This window comes from Capsella rubella, unplaced genomic scaffold (genome assembly GCF_000375325.1).
Source record: "Capsella rubella cultivar Monte Gargano unplaced genomic scaffold, Caprub1_0 scaffold_8, whole genome shotgun sequence".
NCBI lineage: Eukaryota > Viridiplantae > Streptophyta > Magnoliopsida > Brassicales > Brassicaceae > Capsella > Capsella rubella.
Window position 1 is genome coordinate 3244311 of NW_006238916.1, and position 6981 is coordinate 3251291.

At 42.6% G+C, this 6981-nt stretch overlaps 1 pseudogene; it reads right to left on the reverse strand.

Annotated features, from left to right (window-relative positions):
• Window positions 1–1457: 1457 nt before the first annotated feature.
• LOC111830468 lies at window positions 1458–6410 on the reverse strand (annotated as a pseudogene).
• Between the last annotated feature and the right edge of the window lie 571 nt (window positions 6411–6981).

The window sequence follows — 6981 nt, forward strand, 5'->3', positions numbered from 1 at the left end:
ACCTGTCTCTAAAACATGCTTGCTAAGAAACGGATGCTAAGCTAATTAGGGTACATGTCCTTTTCCTACTGATTATGATTAACAAAAATAAAATAAAAAGAAAACATATAAGTAAAACAATATTATTTTGTTTTTTTAGAATCTTTAAGGGCAGGTGCAACGGCGACTTATTGAACGTCCCCCAACCAGAAAAAATAAATCAAAAGAAAAAAATAAACAGAAGAATGTACTTCCAAACTGGACAGTCTTTTGGCTTTTGTTTCACCAATCGCGGGCTCTACTGACACGTGTCGGTTTGCCATTGGTTATCTATTTTTTTTTTTAGAAAAAAAATCTGAAAAAAAGGAAAAATATTTGGGACCAAATGCAATCCAAACTGATGCATTTGCTCTAAAACCATTCACCGCTGTCCTAAGAGCAACACCAAAGGTGAATATGCATAAATGAGGTTCTGACAGATTTTATATTAATATTATAATACAATTTTTTTTTCTAAAACATTTAAACCAATCAGAGTGTAACACTTGCTTTTACAGTCTCTCATATACGGGTTCTGGAGTTCTGAAATCAGAGACTGTCTCTCTCTCTTTCTTCAATACTTTTATTTTTCATTATTTTTCATTTAGAGAAACTCATCCTTTTCCTACCGATCGAGATGGTCTAAGAAGCAGTTATATTGTATAAGCTTCTAGACCCAATAAGAAATTACCTTCTTAACAAAGAAAAACAATATAATATTAAAGGTGTTAATCTAAATCATTATATATTTCGGCTTACCCCTTTAATTTTTTTGTAATCATTTCGAATTTTAAAAAACAAGGGTTTATTGACAGTTCTTAAATACATTTTTAGTTATTTGTGTAATTTTTTTATTTAAAGTTTTGGGGCTAGATTTTATAGATAATCATTACAGTTATTTTTCTTCAAAATAGAAAAGTGTAAATCTTTCAATTCTTAGAAGAATAAATACTAGAAAACATGCACGAACAATACAAAAACATATTATTCTGAAAATGAAAATATATATAGATTTTTAAATATATTTAACAATAATATTATTTGTTGCAGCCGACTTCAGCTCATCTCTTCGGTTACTACTAGTATCACCGGCTTTTGGTGCTCTGCTTTTTGTCTGCCTTCTCGATGCTTTACGGAGATTGAAAGTCTTTGTAGTGCTTTTTTGTGGGCGGGTAATCCAAACAACACTTCGGGTGCAAAAGTGGCTTGGGATGATATTTGTCGCCCCAAATCAGAGGGTGGGCTGGGCATAAGGAAGCTCAAAGAAGTCTCCCGAGTCTATGCTTATCTTTTTTTTGAAAATAATGTTAAATTATATTCAAAAGAAAAAGGGTTTCGTTTTTACAACAAGTGCAACAATGATCGAAAATAAAAGCTGAAATTTTACTGAAAATTCAGAGGAAAAATAGAGAAAAAGAAGATCAGAGACTGAAAATTCGTCATGGAGATTGTCTTGTGAGTAGCCAAGTTTGATAGCCGGCCAAAAATCTGTGGTCTCCCGTCCGCCGAATAACTGTGCATTGGTTTCGAACTTGTTGGTCAATGTGTTTTATCAGTTGATCTGTCGTGGTGGTGGAGCCGCCGTGTCGTCGTTCGTTACGTTCTCGCCAAATGCCATGGATGGTGGCCTGAAATATATATCGAGCTAGAAATTTTTCCACACGGGGAAGTTGATTGTTGGAAACGTAAGGGAGGAGGGAGTTCCAATCCGTAGTATAGCTTCTTCCAAACACGCCTTTTGCTAACGCAGCCCAAACGGCTGAGGAGTAGCTACACATGAAGAAAAGATGGTCTCGGGTTTCAATGTTGTTGTTGCTACACAGTACACAGTCACCCGAAGCATCTCTATTCCATTGGAGTAACCTTGCTCCTGTAGCTAGACGATCTTGAACTGCCAGCCACGCGCAGAAGGAAAGCTTTGGTGTCGCGTGAGTGAACCAAATTCCTTTATGCCAAGCGACCGTGGAAGAGTGAGTCCGAATGTTGTTCCAAGTGTTTTTTGTCGAGAAATTTGGTGTGAAAACGTCATGGTTGCCTCGCCACAGCAGGATATCCCGTTGGGTCGTGGCGTGTTGACGTTGAGTAGCTAAAGCGTCTTCCATTTCATTCAAGTGCCTTTGGCGGTGTCTTCTCCTCCGACGCGATGTCCATGCTTGTGCCACAGTCATGTGACGAGCGATCCCCAGATCAATGGTTCCCCGTTCCCCTGCAATGTCAAACAGAATGCCCATACTAGACCAGTTGTCAAACCAAAACGAAGTGTGCTTACCGTTTCCCACTTCCACTTTGCAAAGACCCCTTGCTCTCTCTCTGTACTTTAAGATATTTTTCCAAATCCAGGAGCCCATACTAGCATTCTCCTTTGCTGTCCAGAAAGATTCGTGTTTCAAAATGTACTCGTCAATCCAATTAATCCATAAAGAATTGCCCTTAGAAAGAATTCGCCAAACCAGCTTCAAGCAACACACATCGTTTGCCTCCTTGAGACTTCTCAACCCAAGACCCCCCTCCTCCTTTGGAGTGCAGACTTTCTCCCACGAAATTTTTGCTTTGGTTGGCTTCATTTCCATTCCTGACCAGAGAAAAGCAGAACAAAGTCGATCGATTTCAGAGATGCAAGAACGAGGCAAACGGAAAGCACCCAACCAGAAGTTGCAGAGGCTCCACAGAACAGAGCTTATCAGATTAAACCGACCAGCAAAGGAGAGGTACCGATTAGTCCAAGAACTAATCCGGTTCTTGATTTGCTCTACTAACGGCGAGTAGTCATTGACAGTTAAACGCTTGGTGACAAGGGGAAGCCCCAAATAACGAACCGGAAGGTGTCCAACATCAAAGGCGAAACGGCTCGCAATTTGATCACGGGCGGTGGCTGAGAAACCAGCTAGGTACAAAGTGGATTTTTCCATGCTTATTTTCAGGCCCGACCGGACCGCAAACTGGTTAAAGACATCGACTATGCCCTCAATGGAGCGGATCTTGCCATCCGAGAGCACCATGAGATCATCCGCGAAGCTCAAGTGCGTTAGATTTAAGTCTTTACATTTCGGATGAAACCCCAGCTTTCCCTCGCCTGCTGCTCGGTCCAACATTTTGGAGAGAACATCCATGCAAATGACGAAAAGATAGGGAGATAAGGAGCAGCCTTGACGGAGACCTCTAGAACTCTGAAAATAACCCGTTAGTTCGCCATTAACTTGAACTGAAAAGGAAGCTGTAGTGACACAAAGCGTGATCCAATGAATAAACATAGGCGGGAAATGCATTGCAGAGAGAACATTAAAGAGAAAAGACCATTGGACCGAGTCGAAGGCTTTTGATATATCTATCTTAATAGCACAACGTTGAGAGACCGATTCCTTGTGGTAATTCTTTACCAATTCCGTCGCCAATAACACGTTCTCTATCAACAATCTATCCTTCACAAAAGCGGACTGATTTGCTGCGACAAACTTGGGAAGAAGCTGTTTCAACCTATTTGCAATTATTTTTGAGATGACTTTGTAAATAACATTGCAGCAAGAGATAGGCCGATAGTCTTTCATTTCCCGCACCTCCAACTTCTTCGGAATGAGGGCAAGAATTGTGGAGTTTGTTCCCTTAGGCAGAAAACCCTTAACAAAAAAGGACTGAACTGCAAGAATGAATTCTGTTCCCAAAACATCCCACGAGGCCTTATAAAACTCCGAAGTAAACCCATCCGGACCCGGAGATTTATCATTTGGCATGGCAAAAAGTACCCTTTTTATTTCTTCACCCGTAACCACACTCTTGAGCATTTGTTTGTCTGTCTCAGAACATCGAAAGGGAAGTAAAGCCTGAAACTCACTTATCTCCATGCCCTCATACTCCTTGGGAACAAAATGCAGAAAATCCCTGAAAAAACGCTCAGCCTCGACATTGATATCTTCCCCCATCACTACACGCCCATCACTACAATGGATTTCATGAATCGTGTTCTTTGTTTTCCGCGTAACCACTGCTCTGTGGAAAGCTTTGTTGTTCTTATCACCAACCTGCAGCCAGTGTAACTTGGATAGCTGCTTGAGATATTTCTCCTCTAAAATGGCCACATGCTCCCACCTGAGAAACGCGGCCTTCTCCTCTGCACTTGTTGTGGCGTTTGGATTTGCAAGATTCTCTCCTTGTTTTCGACAAAGAATATCGTAAGCCTCCCTAGATTTCTTTACAAGATGGCTAATCCTCCCTTTTGCCAAGTTTCGGATTTTTGGCTTGAGGCCCTTCAATTTTTTTGTGAACCGAAAGAGAGTTGATGTTGAGAGGAAAAGCTTCTCCGTGTCTTGCCAGTAAGACGCCACTAACGGTTTAAATTCTTCCATCTCGGCGAGGAGATTTACAAACTTAAACGGTTTCCTTCGCGTGATGGGTCTACTTTCACTGCCAGTGATATTAACTGTGCCATGCAAATGATCCGAAACTCCCCCTGCTCCAAAAACACCGTAAGATTGCGGAAAAGTCTGCAACCAAACCTCATTAACCATTGCACGGTCCAGCTTCTTCATAACAGGATCCATCTCTCTTTTATTCCACCATGTATACAAAGGACCATGGGAAACCATATCCGTGACTTGACAATAAGCGACTACCTCCTAAAAATCCCGCATACCAGTAGTGACCATTGGGCTTATCTCCACCCTAGAGTGTTCCGCCATGTCCATAGTCTCATTAAAATCGCCAATAATTAACCAAGGCTTCTTACTAATAATTGGAGAGTCTTGATGATCTCTAAGGGCCTGCCATAAAATTTTCCTTTGGTCCACTGAATTCGATACGTAAACAAAAGAACAAAAGAATTCTTCCTCACAATTTTCTAGCTTGACAGAACATGTGACCAGCTGGTCACTCTTATAGTAAGGAGTCATCCTTACCGTACTCTTCCAAACTACCCAAATACGACCTCTACGGTTGCATTCGTAGTTAGTCATGATCGACCAATCTTTTAATAAACTACTTCTAACCCGCTGAAAGTTGTTTTCTCTGACTCGAGTCTCCAACAAACACCCAAACTGAAACTGCTTTCCCTCCACCCACCGTTCTATTATGGAATGCTTTGATGATTTATTTAAGCCCCGGACATTCCAAAAGAACCCCGACATCTAATGGCTTTTGGGGGTAGGTTTCCTGCTCATATCTCTAGAGTGTCCTCTAGAGGATTGAGTGGAACGATTTGGAATGACTCTATGTGCGGTTTTTGAATCTCTGGGTAATGATGGTCGCAGAACCACATTTTTCCCCTCCGGAATCTTACTGCCCTCCTCTGAGTCAGTTTGAAGCTTCTCTAGAACCCCTCCCTGGCTTATATCTTCGGCAGCCCCTACCTGCAACTGCATCGTTTCAGAAGACTGGTCCTCCGTTTCCTCTGGTTCACCGAGAATAGCATAGGAGTTGGATAGAGATGAGACCTCTGTAGTGACTTCCTCTTGTCGTTTATTTGGGCTGCGCCCCGACTTTGTTGGAGTAATCCAAGGCTGGTCGTTTCCATCCTCAGTATCTCCAGCATCTGCAGGTTGAAATCGAGTGTCTCCCGCACTTATCTCTTCAGCAGTCGGCGTTGAGACAACTGTGAAAGATGAGATACTTGGCTTCTCCTTCGCTGGCTCTGTTGTGGTCTCCACAACCATTTCACTCACTTCCAGAGATGACTTCACCATTGCATCCTTAGCTACAAGGTCGGTAGATAAACAAGTTTCCCGAAAATGTCCCCACTTGTTACAACCACGACAGCGAGGAGGCAGCCATGGGTAAGCATATGTGACAGTAGAATCCACTTCCCCTTCTTCCTCACATGTAAGGAGATACTCCTGTGGAAGTTCTTTTGTCAAATCTGCTTCCACTAAAACCTGAGCTTCATCAAAGCTAACACAAGCTTCCGTTTTTGGATGCAACCTTATTGGTTTCCCCACAGCACTCGCAAGGAACTCGAGACCCTTTTCGGTATACATTGATGATGGAACATTTTTCATAGTAACCCAGAGAGGGATGGATTTCATTGCTGGCTGCTGACTTTCAGAGAAAGGCGACCATTTGGATACTATCATAGGTATATCCATGATATTCCACATTTGTCTATTAAGAATACGATGCCTCATACCCTCATTCCGTATTCTGAACTTCACCGTGGATTCATTGACTGAGAAAACATCAATCAGAGAAGACCGATCCCCTAATCTCCAGATCTTGTTGACTATCATATGAATTTTCCCCACATGGGGAGCCTTCTGGTTTAAGAATTTTCCAATAAGAAAATCCTCCCATAATGGCTTAGCGTCCACAAATACTTCCTTTGGCACCACAACCTTATCAATACCGTCGATCTGTGATACCACAAACTTTTGTTGAGTAAACGTATGTTTCTTCGCCACATTGATCCAAGAACGATTCATCGCCTTCTCTTCAACCTGCTGAGATGATTTCCCCTGAGAGAGCGTCGCTGGTAAACCCGATCTATCTTCTGCCGTAGTCAAACCCACCGAACCTTCCGTCGTCGACAGCGGCGGGCTAGGAGCCGCCGTCGAACTCATACTTGCGGGGAACGCAAGAAAACCCTAGTCGCTATTGAGATCGCCCTCCACGTCAGCAAAAAGAAAAATCCCGTTACTAAAACTTCCGCGTTGATGAGTCTATGCTTATCGCCTCATTTGGAGGTTGTTTACTCTTTCTGGATCATTGTGGGTTGCTTGGAAAAAACAACAATTGATGAGGGGATTCTCTTTCTGGTCTGCTCCGCTATCCACCCTCGGTTCTTGGGTATGGCGGAAACTACTTAAACTTCGAGATGAAATTAGACCCTACATTCGGGCAGAGGTTCCTGATGGAGCCAATGTTTCTTTCTGGTATGATCATTGGCTACCTATGGGGAGACTTATTGATCTGGTGGGATCAGCGGGGCCGCGGCTTCTCGGGATACCTATCCACACAATGGTCAAGGATGCCTTAGGCACC